Source organism: Chinchilla lanigera, unplaced genomic scaffold (assembly GCF_000276665.1).
Source record: "Chinchilla lanigera isolate Chin_1 unplaced genomic scaffold, ChiLan1.0 scaffold00012, whole genome shotgun sequence".
Taxonomy (NCBI): Eukaryota; Metazoa; Chordata; class Mammalia; order Rodentia; family Chinchillidae; genus Chinchilla; species Chinchilla lanigera.
In genome coordinates this window covers 7,123,782-7,140,307 of record NW_004955413.1, presented here as the reverse complement: position 1 = coordinate 7,140,307, position 16,526 = coordinate 7,123,782, and the positions used below count along the sequence as shown (strand labels likewise).

The window sequence follows — 16,526 nt, the reverse complement described above, 5'->3', positions numbered from 1 at the left end:
AAGATATAAAAACAACTCCAAACACACTTAGAGACCTTGCCTTTGATAAAGGAGCCAAAAACATTCACTGGAAGAAAGATAGCCTCTTTACTAAATGGTGTTGGAAAAACTATTGTCCCACATGCCAAAGACTAAAACTAGACCCATGTCTATCATCATGCATTAAACTAAAATCAAAATGGATCAAAGATCTACATATTAAAACAGAGACACTAAATCTGCTGGAAGAGAGAATAGGCATAACTCTTCAAGACACTGGTGTAGGCAAAAATTTCAAAAACAAAACCTTGATCACAAGGAAAATAATACAAAGAATCAACAACTGGGATCTCATCCTATTAAAAAGCTTCTGCCCAATAAAACATACCATCAACAGAGTGAAAAGACAATCCACAGAGTAGAAAAAAACTTTAGCCAGTTGTACCCTAAAGAACTTATATCTAGAACATATAAAGAACTGAAAAAAATCAGACCTCCTAAATTTAAAGACCCAAGTTTAAAGTGTGTCAAAACATACTTCTCAGATGAGGAAATACAAATGGCACATAAACATATTTTAAAAGTTCTGCATCCTGGTTATTTGAAAGATACAAATTAAAACAATACTAAGATTCCATTTTACTCCAGAAAGAATTTGCCAGCACCAAGAAATTAACCCATAACAAATGTTGGCAGGGCTGGGGGGAAAAAGGAACCCTTCTCCACTTTTGGTGGGAGTGTAGACTGGTACAATCACTGTGGAAATCAGTGCAGAAATTTCTGAAAAAGCTAGGATTAGAAGTGCCATTTTACCCAGCTATATCCCTTTTTGGTATCTTCCTGGGAGAATTAAAAACATCATACCACAGTGATTTATGCACACCCACTTTTATAGCAACACAGTGTGGTTTTTCTGTCTTTTTGAGACAGAGTCTCACTATGCAGTTCAGGCTGGCCTTGAGCTCACTTTGTAGCCCAGGCTGGCCTCAAATTCTCAACAATCCTCCTGCCTCAGCCTCCCAAGTGCTGGGATTACAGGTGTACACCACCACATGTGGCTCTAGCAACAGTTTGTAATAGCTGAATCCTGGAAACAACCCAAATGCCCATCAACCAAGGAATGGATAAAAAAGATGTGGGGTTTTTTATACAATGAGTACTACTCAGCCATAATGAATTATAAACTTGAGACATTTCTAGGTAAATGGATGCACCTTGAGCCCATACTACTAAGTTAAATAAATCAGACTCATATGTGTAAATATCACATTGTCTCCCTGGTATGAGAAACTGAGAGAGTAAATAAGGACAAAAATGTACAATAGATATTGTGAAATGGGAAGAAACTGTTTGAAAGAAAACAGGAACTAGGGAAGTGGAAGGGGGAAAAGAAGGAAGGGAAATGAAAAAAATGATTAAAAGATAGATAAAATGGAAACAAAGCTCTGTAAACAGGGAGAGGAAGAGAGGTTGAAGGGAGGAGAGGGGAAATATATATATACAGTTACCAAAATATATCATGTACAGTAACCAATTCCCTATGATGAATATGATCATTGTGTATATATAAAATGTACCAATAAACTTAATTTTAAAAAAGATTACACAACTTTAATGTGTACAAAACAATAGGTGCTCTCTTTTGTACAATATATGTTTAGACCTTACACATATAAAATGATCAAAATTTAACATTTCTTTAAATTTGGTCCTGACATTTAAAGTTGATCTAAGTCTATTGGCTTTGATTAAAGAAGAATTTTTGTTATTGTGTGAAAGAGATAAATTTGTATATTGGGTAATAAGACTATTTGTGGTCATCAACACTGTTTCCAAAACTTCTCAGAGCTGTGAGATGTCTTTAATTCTTGTCAATATAGTTATATCTTATAAAACTTGTGAGAGTCTAAAAGTTATCTTAAGAGTAAAAACTAAATATTTATAAAGATTTTATATAGCTGCAATACCAATTATTGCTAACCTCAGGGATATTAAACGATACATTTTTGTTTCCCAAGTGTACAGGCCGTCAAAGATACAAAACAAAAGACATCACACTGGTGATTTCTAGGTTAAAGTTGTTTATGGTGGTAAACTTTTTAGGCTAATCATCTGGCTCTTCCTTATTTGTGTTTCAGCTATTTGTGATGAAATGTGTATATCAAGCCAGTCTAACCAGATGATATAAACACTTTTTCATGCCTAGGTTTCTGTGATTATTATAATAATTATGTTATAACAGTTAAAGATACCCAGGCAATCCAGGCAATGTCACTCTAGAACTTAAAATGTTAGAGGTTAATAGCCTATAAAGTACATTTATAAACAAGTATACTCTACTTAAATGTCACTCTCTGGTAATAAGTGGTTTAAAATAAATTAAGTAAAAGTTTCCTTATGTCATTTAATGTTTTGTAGTTAGATAAAGGTAATTGAGTAAAAAGTTATTTTATACTAAAATGAAGATTTAAATGTGTTTCAAATATCATACTATCGTCATGATTGTTATGCTAAAATATTATGCTACCCTGGTCTCAAGTTTTCTCTGTAAAACTTTACAATTATTTTTTTTTTAATTTTTTGTCTTTTTGAGACAGGGTCTTGCTATGCAGTTCAAGTCAGCCTTGTGCTCACTTTGTAGCCCAGGCTGGTCTCAAACTCATGATGATCCTTCTGCCTCAGCCTCCTGAGTGCTGGGATTACAGGCGTGCACTGCCACTCCCAGCTACAACTTTATACTTATTATCTGTTAACATTCTACAAAAATTCAATATCTTAAACAACCATGATTGATAAAATTTACTCCTGAGGCAAGAGTCAATCCCTTGGTTTAAGAGGCAAAGAAATCTGGCAAATGGAGGTGATTCGCTATAACATTTTTACAAATTTAAATACATTCAGATCTCTGTTGATACCTACTACAGTATGCAAGACTTGGGGGCTTGAAGACCCCATGTCAAAACAAATTGTCTTTAACCTGTGTCAACCCGGAGAGTCAAAGGGTGCCCTATATCCCTTTGTTCTTGATCTATTGGTCACCCTCTGGGACAAAGATTTACTATTTAAACTCAATTATTAAAACAAAAAGGGGGGACTATAATAAGAGAGATTTCACCCACAGGAACAATTATACAAAACACTTTTTCTTTTAAATTTTTAATATTGTGAGGATGGCTTTACAGCAGGGGAATAGCATTTTATTCCTACAAAGACCTGATCTGGCCCACAAGGGTTGGGCCTGGGAGTTGATCACTTGGGGGAGCAGGCATGCATCCTTTTATGATCAGGTGAGAAGCTACCCCATCCCTGAGCTGCAGGAGGTGGCGCTTCCCCTCCAGGGATGAGCAACAAGAGGAGGAAAACAGATCAGTTAGCCTCTGCAACACAATCCTAGGACCTTCCTGGGGGAGAGATTAAGCAGCTCACTGCACGGGCTGAACAAACACTGTGAATCAACAAACCTCTTCTGGCAACAAATCACCTATAACACTAAGATGGCCAAGGTAAAGGGATTCCTTTTTATTCTGCTTCTGTTTAACTGTATAACAAAAGTAAGTGGCATGATATATTGAGCACATAGACTTACTTCTCCTGTATTTGATATTATTACCCAGGGAGAGCCCAGGCCTCCCATCTCCTTCAGGGATACCTCATACTGCCAGAGCCTGGCCACCCACTCCTCGCCCTTTCAGGGATAATGATAAAAATTACAGTCACTCTTGATACTCTACTAGCTGGCATTTGCTACCTCATAAGTGGGACTTTTTGGCTGAAGATTTGGCTCTACGTATAGTCACTGATGTCTCCTCCAGTAACCACTGTATATAAATCATATTTCCATCAGTCCTAACCATAGTAAAAGGGCCCACCGTCAAGTTTCCATTAATACTGCCAGAATCCAAAGTTCCTTTTCATCTGGCAGACACCTTCCTAAACCCAATATTCCTATATCCATGGGTGCCTATAGAAGATGACCCAGACTTGGGGTGGACTTCATGTCAGTCCACCAATCTCTCCGTTGCTCATCTTGTTTACAACCTAACCCTAAAAAATTGGGGATCCCATAGTCTGATGGTGTTATAGTCCAAGTCAGCTTGAAATTATAATTTACCTTTCAGTTAAGGCAGCAGCCCTGTCTTATGGAATCCTGGGCTTGCCAGACCTTTACCATGTCTTTCTCCTGGCTTCTATCTATATCCTTTTTAGTGGAGGGAGGATCAGTGGCAGAGTGACTGGGTGGTCAGAGTTCATGCGAGGTCAGTGGAAGTTCAGTGAGGGAACAAAGTGAATGTCAACAGATTGTGAATGTGACTGGACATCACTTTAAAGGGGAGATAGGAACCTCACTTCAGCCCATGCAGGTCCTTGATGTCTTGTTACAGAAAAGAGTTTCAGGATATGTCAGTGAGACGCACAGGCTGATTCATTATGCAGAGTTAGAAAGTAAGAGAAAATGGAGCATGGACTTCAGCTTAAGAAGCCGAAGGGGACACAACTCTGATGGAGATCAGACTGACCCATCAACAAAGGGAAGACAACAGCTTTTATGGAGTTACTGGGGTGTCCTAGATCCTAGTTGATCATTATCTCATTTCTGGGTTCCTAAGGTGGCTCCTTATTGCTTGAGGGGAAGTCTAGTCTTCCTAAGGTGACTGCTTCCATGTGGGAGCACAGGAGTTTCAGTTTTACTAAAATTCAAGATGACCATGGGTTTAGGGCAATGACTAGAGACTTCTATGTGCACATTAGTATGCGGGTGTGCCTGTAAATCTCTTATCTCTGTTCTCTGTTCTCTGTTCTCTGTTCTCTGTTCTCTGTTCTTTGTCTGCTATCTGATGTGTTTCCTTATTCTCTGGGTCCCTGTTCAGGTGCCAAATGCCACATCCTGCAAGCTTTCAAAGTTCCCATGTTGAGGACAGTGAGAAGATGGAGAAAAAGGACAAGAGTCAGAATACAGAAAAACTAAGGCCAGGTAGAGCCCTCCCTCCTGATGGGAGAAGAAGTAAGGAAGCATAAAGAAGAGAAGCAAAAGGAGGAAGCAGGAGGGAGTTATATGCCTTTTTAAAACCCTTCTGGCAGTCTGGGGTATAGGTCAGTGGCATGACACCTGCCTAGCAAGTGAGAGGTCCTGAGATCAATTCCCAGTACCAAAAACAAAAAACAAAAAACCTCTTATGGCATTTAGCTGTTCCTTTCTTTCCTCTCACTGTCAAAATTTGCAACTATCAACATATGATCTCACATGGATTGCTAGTATACCTCTGATCATGTCAGAGGTATCCTGCCTATATATTTTGGTCCTCACTAAGAAAGAACCTACTTTCACTGTTTAGATTTCATGGGCCCCTGGGTGCTGACCTTTTAAGGTCCTCAATATTACATTACCTTGCCTACCCACTCCACATGGCTCTCTCCATGTGTCAATAATAATAATGTTTCTTAATTAAATATTATATTATGGTACTTAGACTGATAGGGTAAGACAGACTGCATTTCTTCTATTTAACTCCATATTAAGAGAAGTCACTTAAGTTCATTTAAGCTGTAGTTGACCCCATTCTTGATCCCCTCCCTTTGATTAGTTATCAGCCCACTTAAAGGACAGCAGAGTCATAAAATCTGTAAATCTCTTATCTCTGTTCTCTGTTCTCTGTTCTCTGTTCTCTGTCTGCTATCTGATGTGTTTCCTTATAGGAATATTGGGAGCAGAACAAACAGGACAGTTTGGGAAGTATGCTAAAAGTTAAACTGCAATGGTCATCTGGAAATCTGGCTGTCCAACAGCTTATGGGAAAGGTAAACTTCAGGAAAATTGTGTGACATTCTTGTAAGAGTCCCAAAGTGAGGTAATGGTTACCATGGAAACCTTAAAATGTACTTACACTGAAGGAGAGACCCAGATCAGCACAGACATCTTCTCTGGCTCCTGGTTAGAGACTGTCCATCAGCTGACTTAATAAAGCTTTGTTTGTTCCTGCCTTTTTGGTTTTCTTGTGAGTGCCTTTCTCATTGAACTCACTTGCTGTATCAAGACTAAGAGTTCAAGTCTAGCTCCCCAATAATCTTACACACAACTGGGTGGGAGACTCCGCTCTTGAACAAATGACCTCAGCACTTGAATATCTCAGACAAAGGCAGTTTGGAGGCATGAGAGTAGCCACAGCAGCCATTGCCTTAGTTCATTCCATCCAAACTACCCAAACAATATACGGACATTTTTTAAATGTCACTTCTGAGCTCTTAACTCAAACCTATATTGATAGGAAAATGTTACAAAAACTTGATGCACTGGAGGCAGCTGTCAGATGGCTGAGCAAACATTAAGAAGCTCTTTGGACACGGTAGGCTCAGCTGTGCTGCCAGTTACCCTTCCATGTGCATCACTCCTATTCTTTCTGTTCAGTCATTCTAAATCTTGGGGAGGAGTCCAACATTTTCTCCATGGTGCTTTTCATACAGATCTAGAGAGAGAAATTACTGGTCTTCAGGGCCAGCTTCAGGCCCAACTTTGTAAGCTTCAAATGGACCCTCCAACATTAGATCACCTCAGCAGTATTGCCTATTGGCTGAATCCCAATAGCTGGCTCTCAACCTTTGCATTTAGACTCTTTTCTTCACCAAACCAAATATCCCTCCTCCCTTCACTCCGTCCCTTTTTCCCAAACCCATGTATAAAACAAAAAAGGGGGATATGGGAGGAGGGGTTGGCCAGAGGTCTGTATGAGATGGATATGCAGAGCTAAGGGACTTTTAGAGCACACGCCCAAAACCTCTGGGAATTTATGGTCAGAGATTAAAAGGTACTCTACAGGGCCAAAAGTCCAAGTAGGACCAAGGACACTGCCTTAAGGAACCAGTGCTCTGGCCTTTGTCCTCCCCATATGCTGATCTATCATTTAGATTGGTCCCAAGGCTGGTCATTTAACAGACCACCCTGACCTTCCCTGTCTTTCCCTTGCCCTTTGTATGAGTTCCTTCCCAGATGCCCTTCTTTTTTCTTTAATCCCTGCTTCTTGGTTCTAGCAGTAAAAGACACAGAGGCTTCAGTTTGGAGCTGTCATTTGAGACTTTCTCACTTGGAGGGGTCTCTATTAATAGCAGCCCCCCTTTCCCCTCTTGGAGTATGGATTGAAAAAAATTATCTTCATTTTTGTAGTAGAAAATCATTTCAGAATAAATCCTGGCTGTTTTATCAACTTCATAGTGCATATGGAAACCAAAGTTTAATGAGATAATTTACCTGAAGTTGGAAAATAAATCAGAGATCTAATCAGATGTGAAACTTCCCAATCACGAACCCATGGCTAGACCATCGTTAACTATGGACAAGGGTGATGCACAGTGAAATGCAGGTCACTCCAGGTCATGGGAGCTGCCTGGGCTTCTGGACGTGATGCAAACACAGCCATCGCAGTCACACACTGCAAGGTGACAGCCACCGCATGTCCTGTGCCACCACAGCCACACCTCCCTGCTGCAGAACCAAAACAGCAACCCTGCCACCAATCTCTTAATTCCTCTTGTGAACACACTAAGAAGTACAGCACATGCTCTGCAAATGCCGTGAAATTCTAAATGTGTGCAAAAAAACGAGCCCTTCTGAAGCAACCAACAAGATCTAAACTCCGTAATTTACCAGTGGGGAACCTGGGGCACAAAGATTGAATCCTGCCCATCAGTTAATTAGTTCTTCAACTACAACCAGCCTTGTATTTCTTGCATCTCCATGTGGTGTTGCTCCTAGTATAATGTCCCACTGTTTATAAAGCTGCCTGTACATGTACTTGTGTTTGTACTCAGCTAAATCTTGTAGAGATGAGAATGAGAAGGAAGGAAGGTCCCATATGTTGGAATTCACAGCACAAATGCACTTTCACTTGTCTTCTGCCTGTGAGGACTTTGGGTGAGCGTGCATCTAAACCAGCCTCTGCCAACCTCTCCCTCATATGTGGACTTTTTATGCTGGTGGTGTTTTCATTGTGGGGGCTTTAAGAATATGCCCGTCTTGGTTACTTTTTTCTCACTGTTGAGACAAAATACCTAACACCCAAATTAAAGAGGGAAAGGTTTCTTTAGCTCATAGTTTGTGGAGGTTTTAGTCCACAAAGCTGGCTCCAAGACAGAGTAGCACATGGCAGAGGGCAACAGTTCAGGGAGGGCAACAGTTCATGGCAGCAGAAAACAGCAAAAGCAGCAAGAACAAAATGGGAGGAGCAGCAGAGAGCAAGCCTCTTTCCCTCCCTTACATTGTATGCTAGATACCTGCCCCAGGGCGGGTGTAGCACTCACACCCATAATCCCAGCATTGGACCATGGGTTAATCAAAAACTCTAGAAGCCCACCCCATGACTGCATGAGGCTGTGGGGGGACACCTAGACACAAACCATGACAATGCCTTTGGTTTTCTTTCCCAGAACTCATTCTGACTCATTCCCAGACACCAGCCCCAAGGAATGGTAAAGTGGTCAGATGTTGGGAGTGATGGGAAAGACCCTAGAGGCAGGAGGCAGGGCAGCCATTTGATTTCAAGCCAGATGGCTAGGTTTACAGGACCTGATACAAATGTTTTGTGTCAGAGAGATCAAGACAGATATTCTTAGTTCCACCCTTGAACTACAGGCCAAGTATGCCACTTCTGCTGCTCAGACAAATCCTTCCCAGCTGCTTTAGCCTCTCTCTGGCCAGGGGCTGCGGAAAGTTTGTGTCCTGGGTGAAGAGACCTCATAGAGCACTTAGTTGAGGTTTAAGAGGTACGTCCCATGTCTGGTCCACACCAACCCAACCGAGGAAGGACTTCGGAGAAGTGCACTTGCAGCCCTTTTTTTGACCTGACACAAACTAGGAGTAGCTCTGATACACAACAGGTCCTGATAGTTTACTGTCAGAAAAAAAAGTATTTGAGGTCAACTTGTCTAAAACCCCAAACTGTCACCTCTGGCAAAGGTTTTTCATCATCTTGTTGGTAGCACAACATGGCTAGAACAGGAGTCACCCAATGCCACACCCTGAATGGATCCAGCCACACAGAGCCTCTGGATAAATCATGCACTGATTATGTGACTATAACAAACATTTCAGAGCTTTTGTCAAAAAGCACCTGACTTCAAATGTAAATACTATGCATGTGTCTTCCAGATTTTCATTGTTAGAGTCCATTCCTGTCCCAACCCCCTCCCCAACCTACAAAAGCCAACCCCGCCTGACAGATACCTGTAAGCTAATTTACTTCCTGACACATATCTTCCTCCAACCTAATCCACAAATGTCAGCCCTTCCCGAAAATGTCCTGCCCAGTCAACCAAAGCCTCCTGCAGGCCAAAATCAAATCCTCCCCCATATTAACAGTCCTGCACCTTCACCCCATCGAAACCCAAATTCCTTGCCTCTAGGCGAATTTGGTCTCTACCCTTAGAGTCCCGCCCATCACTCTCATTCCAATAAAATTCCCTTCTCTTTGTTGTGTTGCCCCATACCTGCTCCCTCCGCTGACCTTACTTTCATATAACCATACTGTACAACTTGAAACATTTCTCCCCTCAGACTTTTAGGCTTCTACTGTGTGTCCCCTCTGAAACTTATTCCAAACTTTAGTCCACAATGATCACATTGTCATGAGGCCTTTAAAGGAATTTGATCACTAAGAAGAACTGATGCCTTTTTCCTAGGACTGGACTAGACACCATGAGAGTGGGTGGTTAGGAGGCAAGGCCGCTCCTCGATGTTTCCTCCTCCCCTGCCACTGTTCCACAAGCTGTAGCTTCAGGCCTTTGCCAAGCTCATCAGCTCGATCTTGGACTTCCTGCCTCTTGAATTAAATAAATCTCTTTCCTTTATAAAATATCCAGTCTCTTGTACTCTGTTATAGCAACAGAAAATGAACCAACAGTCTCCTTACTAAAATTCTGACTTAACCTAAAATAATATATAGAAATTCGGTCAATGGTCTAGAATATCCTATCACTTGACAATTACCTGCTATTACCTACCTATGTATCCTATTACCTGACAGTTTTAAGAATCCCCCTAAATATGTAAGGACAGGGCCATTTACCTTGGGGGTATAGGATGTTAATAGCTATAAGGAAAATGAAAGTAGGTTTCTTTTCATTTATGATTTTAGCTGATAATTTTAAGCATGAGTATAAAACTGTCAGTTAAAAAATGCAATCACCATCTTCAATTTGCTTTGACTGTGGTAATAGTTAAGAGTCTCCTGTAGTTGAATGTGATGGCACAGGTCTACAATCCCAGCACTGTGAGAGGCTGAGGTGGAAGGACCACAAGTTCAAGCCCAGCCTGGGCAACTTAGTGACTTGGCAAGACCCTGTCCCAAAATAAAAATAAAAATAAAAATAAAAATAAAAATAAAGGACTGGAGATATATTCCATTATGAAGACCCTGGGTTCAATCTTTCCCAGTATCTATCTCTCTCTCTCTCTCTCTCTCTCTCTCTCTCTCTCTCTCTCTCACACACACACACACACACACACACACACACACACACACACACACGGCTGTCGCTATTCCTTGCCATTTCAGTGCTGTAAATGAGAAATAGATTGAGTTGGGGGCAGACAATGTTTAGAAGTTAGGGTACAGCTGAGGTGGATGGTGGCTAAAGAAACAGTGAGTACTAGGAAAACCTCCTGCCTCCCGCAGGCTCCCCTTAGGAAGTGGTGTCCACTATGACAGCGGTAGACGCTACAGCACCCAGCACAGAAGGGGAGAAACAGCTGCAGAAGTCTCCTGAGCTTATAGGGAAAGGCAGCTTGGTGAAATAAGGCTACAAGTCAAGGGGTGGATAGGAACCCTTCTTCCTTCCCTGTTTTCTTTTCCTCTTTCAGATGTTAACTGGGGTTTTTTTGTTTATTTGTTTGTTTTGTTTGTTCGGTTTTTTGTTGTTGTTTTGTTTGTTTGTCTCTTTGAGACAGGGTTTTGCTATGCAATTCAGACTGGCCTCAAACTTAAAATGATCCTCCTGCCTCAGCCTCCCAAGTGCTGGGATTACAGGTATGAGCCACCACATCCAGCTCAATTCATTTCTAACCAGTCTCCTCACTACGATTCTGAAGAAGTTAAAAAATGAATGACTTTTTTTTCTTTAAGTCTGGAAATATACCTGAAGATTTCTACATCTACCACTACGGGGAAAAATAACAGTAAAACAACCAAAGACTGCCAAGTTAGATGCCTCCCTCTTTGGTCACAAATAGAGTGCCAAGTCTGAAACAGCCTGCAAGCCCTTGGATTCAGGACAGGACTCTCTTCACTCAGCACTGAGGTCTGTGTAATTCGCAGCCTTACCTTTGTACAAGTCTATTCCCTCTTACTTCATTTTCTGCAGTTAAAGACTGTGCCCACAAAATGTAGAATAGATATCGTGAAATAGGAAGAAAATGCTCAAACGGGAAGGAGAACTTGGGTGGGGGAGGAAGGAAGAAAGAGAATAGAAAAAAATGAGCAAAGAAGGAAAAAATGAAAACAAAACACGTAAATAAGGAGGGGAAGAGGCATTGATGGGAGAGGAGGGGAATGGGAAAAAAAGAACCAAGTTACATCGTGCCCAGGTACAGATTCCCTGTGATGAATGTGATCATTGTGTAGACCTAAAATGTACCTATAAACTCATTAATTAAAAAATAAAAGAACGAAAACTATGTCCAGGACATGATATACTCATACAGAGCATTTAGCACCCAACCTACTTATTCCACACTTAATTCCAAATTTGCTGCTTCTTATCTGTTCTTTCCTCACCAGACCATAATAACATCCTGCAGGGCGAACTCAGCGTCTCCTGGCCCCCTACTGGCGCAGCCCTCCTGTACCATCAGAGCAGCCGCGGCGTCTGCACCAGAGACCAGCTCACCCTCAGGGGTGGGGAGGCCAAAAGTGAAAGGAATCGAGTATTTCCTAATGGAGTCGGGAAAGACCTAGATCACCCCTCGCTGGCTGCTGGGGGAAATCCCGGTGGGTGCAGATGAAGCAGGCAGCGGCACACAGTTCAGACCCCGGGTGAACTTCTCCACCTGGCCGGGCAGCTCTTGCTGAGCAGTGGGAAGAGAGCTGGCCTCAGTGCAGGGCTCGGTGGGGGAGGATTCCTTACACAGGAAGTAGTGACCACACCAAGGAAGGAGGCAAGCGAGGACCAAGTGGGGACGACACCGAGAGAGGGACAGAGAGGGAGAGAGGGAGAGAAAAGGCCACAGAATAAGAAAAAAAGAGATTGGGTCCACGAGGCCAGCATGCAGCACTGTTCCTAAGCTTGGCTACAGATATCATCTCACTTAAATATCTCCCAGCCCAGTGAGGCGGTCGCAGCCGTGCCTCACGGATGAGGAAGCCAAAGCTGAGATCAGAACCCAGGAGTCCGAGCCGCCCTCTGCCCGCAGTTCCTGCACCTCCGCCTCCCCAGGAGCGGAGCTCATCCCCGGGTTTCCTTCCTGCTGTGACACGTGTAACCCCACAAAAACACAGAAGCCAAAAGCCACGGATGCCTATTCCAAGGAAATCTTAGTCAGTTCACCTGGTGATTGCTGTCTGCTCACAGGAAAAGCGTCGACCCACCCCCAGCTTCCTCCACCTTCCGTTCCCCGGCTTCGAAGTCCACCCCAGGCATCACTGCTGCCCCCACGTGCCCCGCTCGCCCCCGTTCACCCGCACTCACCCCGTCCTCTGCCGTGCGTCCCTCCTCCTCCTGCGGCCACTCGGGCTGCAGGTGGCACTGGACCCGTCGGAGGCGGGGTGAACAGTGACCCGCCTGGGCAGGGCAAGGTGTGCCGGCCTCCAGCAGACGCTCTGCAGGTCCTCGGCCAGCGGAGGGGCGTGGCTGCGGGCGAGGATGGAGTTTGGACCGGCTCCCCACAAGGGGAAGCCTGCGGGCGCTGCGGTTTCCGGGACTCGCCACACACGAGCCACAGGAAACTGTGCTCACGCCGTCAATCTGGACGGCGGCGGCGCTCCCCGCTCATCTCTACACCCCGGGACTACAGGCCCACCAGGCACGAGCGAGACCCGGGCCGGGGGAAGCCGGGCCACCGGGAAGGACGACGGCGCCACCTCCTGTCCGAGGCCCTAGCACTGTCCTCAGGGCGCTGGCAGGCGTCAGACCTCCCCTTTCTTTGCCAAGGATTACGAAGTACCACTGCCGTGGCCGTGCCACGAGGATGCCAACCAGGGGAAATAAAACTCCCAGGAGCAGGTAATGAATCGCGCATCTACTATATGTTTTTGCAAACCCATGAAGTGCTGAGGAAATAGTGAAGAGGATAGGCATGCTGCCCGTCCACATGGAATTTATCATGCGTCTTTCCGGCAGTGTTTTAGTTCTCCTGTCCCTGCCAGACGGCTATTTCTGCCTCCTCAGTAACTCAGTGGGGTCTGTGGAGCTCCGGCTACCTGCTGTGCCCACATGGAGGACCGGAGGGAGTCACTTCACAATGCACACTGGTGATCCTTCGTTTTCCAGTGAGCTCCCACACAGCACTCATTCAAGCGTGCCCTCTCTCTCTCTCTCTCTCTCTGTCTTTGCCTCTCTCTCTCTCTCCTTCTCCCTCTCTCTCTGCACTCTGTCTGTCTCTCTCTCTGTCTGTCTCTCTGTCTCTGCGTCTGTCTCTCTCTGTCTCTCTCTCTCTATCTCTCTCTCAACTGTGCTTCTGCAATGGCCAGGAAGGATAGATACCAAGTCCAACTCTAATTCCGGTGGAGGAGACACTCCGTAATTTATTTACATAAGAATGGAGGAATCCCTGGGAAATACTTTAGTACAAGAAAAATCAAAGCACCGGCCGCACCGTCCTCTCACAAGAATACCTCAGAGTCAGTGCTGCCTGCCTCTCCACATCCTTTGGCTTGGAGCCAAGTGCTAGGGAAGCGCACTGTGAGCTTGGCTGGGAGAGGCATTTCACTCACAAGCAGGAACAGATGTGGCATACAGAGTAGCTAGCGCTGCTCTGAAACTGTTTCAAAGAAATGGAAAGCAAAGTGAGACAGATGTGCTCTCCCAGCTGCATCCGAAAACAGCCCAGCTGGACTCAGGAGAGGGTGAGCAGCCCGTGGGTGGTTGGGGGCTCCACGCGGTCCTGGGGCTTCTCAGACGCCCTTATCAGAGAGGCCCTGGAAGCTGTAAACAGCAGTGCAGTCGCTGCAGCGGTGCTTGGAGTGTGAATGAGACTTCTAGGCATTGAGAGAACCTCGACATCACCGCAGGGAACTGAAACCAGACGGGGAAGTGGCCTGCTCCATGTGGGAGCTGGGGCTTAGGTGACTGAGGATTGGCGAGGTCCCCTAGCTTCTTAGGATTTCCAGGGACCACTGAGGAAAGCTCTTTAACAAAACTGAGGTTATACAACCAATGAAAGGCAGAGACACGGAAATGTGGGATGTCATGGTGATAGCCTCATGGTTACACCAGGTCGGTGTATCCTAGAGACCTTGTGTATGTGCTCTTCCTTTTACACTATATACTAGCCTTATATTGCACACTAGTCTTCTGTTGCTGATGTAACAAATCACACAGCTGTAAACAATGCAAGTTTATTATCTCACAGTTCTGTAAACCAGAAATCCAATAAAGGTCTCCCTGAGTGAAAATCAAGGAACTGATTGGCCTGTATTGCTCTCTGGAAGGCCTTGAAAAGAATGTTCCCTTGCTGTTTCCAGCATCCAAGACGTCTCCCACATTCGTGGGTCCAAGCTCCTACCTACTGGAGCTGTGCCCACAGAAGCGCGATCTCTGGTGAGGAGACATCCGGCGCTGTCTAAATTTCTCAGCGCTGAGGTCCTGCAACCAAGCAGCTCACCCCAGCCCACTTTTCATTCTTTTTCTCCTCACCAAAACTGTTTTCATTCGCATTGTCTCACTGGGTATGCACACAGGCATGACACAGGTTTGGATTCACTAAATCTTCTTGCAGAACTGTATTCTTCTCAGTAAAGAAGCCGGTTCCATCCAGGATCCGCTCTCTACACACCTGTGTTACAGCGTTTCTATCATATCAGGTATCTGAAGAAAAGATACACACAAATATGTTCATTTAAGTTCTGTATTCTAGAGAAATGTTAATAATTCAAGTCACACAAAACTCAAAAACTATATTAAAAGTTTTTCTTCATTCTGGAAGGCCAGCAATAGCTGGTAAGGGCTTTCACACACTTTCTCTGGTCCTTCTTCCATTGCTGTGTCTCTCTGACCACAGCTGGGAAAGTTTCTCTACTTTTAAAGATTCGTGTGGTTTTTGGATTGGACCCACTGGATGATCTCACCTAAAGCACCAATGCCTTAGTCTGTCTCTCTCTCTTGTCTTTTTTGAGACAGGGTTTCACTGTGCAGTTCAGGCTGGCCTTGAACACACTTTGTAATCCAGGCTGGCCTCAAACTTACAGCTATCCTCCTGCCTCAGCCTCCCAAGTGCTGGGATTACAGGCGTGCACCACCACGTCCTGCTCTTAGTCTCGTTTATAATGTCCCTTTTACCACTTAAGGTAGCATAATGACAGGTTCTGAGGATTAGCGTGTGGACACCTCTGAGGTCCATTATTCCGTCTACCAAACACTGCTTAGAAAATCTTCTAGTCAAGGCCTCTACATCAACTTTACAGCCTGTTTGCTGTAAAACACCAGTTTTGTACATGCTACTGACCATATAGAAACTTCCTACTCGCCAACTACTTTTATCCTGGTCAGTAACATTCATGTTCCCACGTGGGGGAAAGTGGTGATTTGGAGCGTCCTGCCAACCACTTGGTTTCACTCACTTTTCTTCCTTTTCCACCTAGTCTCACAGGATCATGCAGTGCAGCTTAAGAGATCACTACCTGCAGCTGGGTTCCATAGCTTACATCAACTTGAGGCAGTTTCTGGTTCTGTTTTCTGAATTGTCAATGAACACATTAGACTAGGTTAGCCTTAGGTCCTTGACAAATTTCTTTTTTTTTGTTTTTTTTTTCCCGGTACTGGGAATCAAACTCAGGACCTTGCACTTGCCAGGCAGGTGCTGTGCCGCTGAGCTAAATCCCCAGCCCCTGACAAATTTTATATTCCATGATTTTCTGATTCTTGAATAAAAGATCATCTTGCCTGATTCAAACTCTGCACTGCTCACAGTGAATTGTCTCTGGGGGGTCAGCATCCAGCAGCCCCAACTCAGCTCTGTCCAGTGAGGACCTGCCAGCCGGTGGCCCATCCCACTCCCAACAGCTGACTAGTGGGAAAAAACTTCTCATGGTTGTAGTTCAGGGTTTGCAAGGGGAACAATATAACACAGGACACAAAATTTATGGGATTGTTTCATAATAGTCACCCAAAGAGTCATACAAAGAGACGGCAGGAAATCTGTCCACACACAAAAGACCAAAAGAATCCAGCTAAGGGCCTGGATCCCACAGCAGTGTCCTGGTGAGTCCAGCTGAAGACCTAGAGCCCATGACAAGTTTGTTTCCTGGATCTGCACTGGGAAGGCCCAACGGTCAGTGGTGGAAGCTAGAAAGTCTGTGCCAGCGGGATGAAGGATCTGTGCCAGTAGGCTGAGGGATCTGCACAGGAGC

The 16,526-nt window shown here is 44.4% G+C and overlaps 1 protein-coding gene across 2 annotated transcripts in view; it reads right to left on the bottom strand.

Moving 5' to 3' along the window:
- Positions 1–12,935, bottom strand: part of Styk1 (serine/threonine/tyrosine kinase 1) — a 61,120-nt gene extending 48,185 nt beyond the window's left edge. For both annotated transcript variants that reach the window (XM_013511640.1, XM_005378924.2), the window contains exon 1: positions 12,649–12,935. The gene's annotated coding sequence lies outside the window, so the exon portion shown is untranslated. The remainder of the gene's footprint in view (positions 1–12,648) is intronic.
- Between the last annotated feature and the right edge of the window lie 3,591 nt (positions 12,936–16,526).